This window comes from Lepidochelys kempii, chromosome 6, assembly GCF_965140265.1.
Source record: "Lepidochelys kempii isolate rLepKem1 chromosome 6, rLepKem1.hap2, whole genome shotgun sequence".
Taxonomy (NCBI): Eukaryota; Metazoa; Chordata; order Testudines; family Cheloniidae; genus Lepidochelys; species Lepidochelys kempii.
In genome coordinates, this window is record NC_133261.1 from 4783361 (window position 1) to 4785526 (window position 2166).

Below are 2166 nucleotides of genomic sequence, written 5' to 3' on the forward strand. Positions count from 1 at the left end.
TCCTCCTTCTTCCCTTTTTTAAAGATGGGCACTACATTAGCCTTTTTCCAGTCGTCCGGGATGCACAAACTGAGTATTCATCTTTAGCCTTAAATGCTTGGATCTTCCGACATATAGTTTTTTAAATATATCCTTCAAAAGACCACCCTTATCTAAAACCCACATGCGAGCCCAGGCTGCCTCAGGCAAAGGGGCACCAGTTTAAGAATACTGCATAGGGCCCCATAAATCGTAAGGACATCCCTTCCCTGGAGGGCAAGCAGAAAAGAGGTTAGGTCCAGGCATGGACCCTAACAGCCCCACCCCACAGCTTGCTAGTTTGTTAATTTCAGCGTACTAAAGGGGCCGGAGAGACACAGAACTGTCCTCTGACAATGTTAAACAGTTAAACAGGGTTGAGAGTATGGAAACCTCAGGCTGCTTTGTCCCCTGGCAAACAATAGAATCCTCATGCTGCAACTTGGAAATTTATTAAGCAGGATACACAAGAAAATAATTCAAAACAAAACAAAGGATTTTGAAAGTGAGTGTTAAGCAAAACAATTGTAAGCAAAACTTGAAGTCCCTTTTTTTCAGAGAGGATACTTGTGAAATATTCTTTTGTTGAGAGCTGTGAGTTTTGTGGTTACTTTTCCTGCTTTTAACAAAACGGATGCAAAAGGAAGCGGAGGAAGAGAACCAATAGTAAGGTGGGAGAAATATGGCTTTGTGTCGGCGTTTTCAGGACACAGGACAGCTGATCTGTCATGGCTAGATGCTCTGGGCTGGCAAGTCAGTCAGGATAGCTGTTGCTCTGGACCTGACTCACTTTCCCAGTCCTGGTCATCATCTGGCTGTTCTGGGCAGGTCCTTTTCTTCACCAGTTCTTCACTGAGTGGGCTCTCTTATGCCATTATGCTGGTGTCATGCCTTGCAGTTGATTAAAGGATCAGCTCAAAGACGCACACACACACACAGAGATAGGACAGGCAGAAGATAGCAGGGGATGGAAAGGAACACACAAGGGAAAGGAAAAACAGCAGGATCCTCATGTTTATTAACCTGGTGTCTTGGTGGACTGGCCGTGATGGCCAGGTGTCCCCACTGGTTTGCTGAGCTCTGGGTGTTGCAGTGACCCTGGAGGCTCACCACCCTTCCCCTCTCTGGTTTCTTTCCAGGCAAATGATAACCAAACCCATGCCTATGCAGGAGCCCACCACAGTCCAGGGTAGACACAGATGGACATCATTTTCTATGTGAAAACTGACAAGTCCTTCATGTAAGTCAACATTTTACCCCCTCCTCCAGGCAGCTGCACAACCATGACAAAGATAGACTTGTTTCTGATGAAGTAATCTGAAAATTTCTTCCCTTTTTCCACTTGTTGGTTAGCGTACAGCAAACTAAATTGTTGGTAACCTGGCGATAAAATAAAGGGAGAGTTAGCACAGTGGATCTCTAAACAATTGCTTTTCTGCCATTTCTTATTTGGACTGTTGGATCAAAAAGCGAAATAACTAAACATATAAGAAAATGATTTCTAGCTGCTTGACTTGTCTGTAGATGAAATAACTAATTAAAAAAAAATCACAAGTCTCTTACAATAATGGAAACTGACGTTGCCAAAATGTTGTTCTGCTGGATGGTGTATAATTATCCAAATGCAAAATACGTCTCAGACGCTGAGCTCTCTCAAACAATAATTGCTCAGTTTTAAAGTACGTTTATTTCCTTACAACTTACCTGGCTTCTTCAGGAGTTTGGTTGCCACCATCTCCATGAATTTGTCAATGGTCATATTGTTGAATTCCTGCTCTTTATTTGCCACATCTATGATGCTTCTTCTGCCCTCCACCCCATCTACAAACACCTGGAACACGATAGACATCCTCACTGCTCTTCCATCAGCTGGCAACTGAGCCAGTGCCTTCCCTTCTCCTCACCACCAAGTCTCTGAAGCTTTCACTTTCACTGTTTGTGATGCATTTTTAAAGCAACAACGTCTGCATTACTGAGCCGTAAAAACAGCCATTAAGAAATGTCTTCCAGAGCAGTCATTGGGGTGGATGCTGGGGCAGCTGTCTCGGGACTGGTCTTGGGGGGAGAGCTGGGTGATGCTGTAGATACAGGTTTAACACTGGTGAAAGGCTTCAATATGATTTTAGCTGTTAGCTGAGATTGGCGTGA

At 44.0% G+C, this 2166-nt stretch overlaps 1 long non-coding RNA gene across 1 annotated transcript; it reads right to left on the minus strand.

The window, feature by feature from the left end:
- Window positions 1–454: 454 nt before the first annotated feature.
- Window positions 455–1942, minus strand: LOC140913758 (uncharacterized). Its single transcript, XR_012159652.1, has 2 exons — window positions 1723–1942; window positions 455–1398 (listed from the first exon to the last, which is right to left on the minus strand). It is a non-coding gene; the product is annotated as an uncharacterized lncRNA (long non-coding RNA).
- Between the last annotated feature and the right edge of the window lie 224 nt (window positions 1943–2166).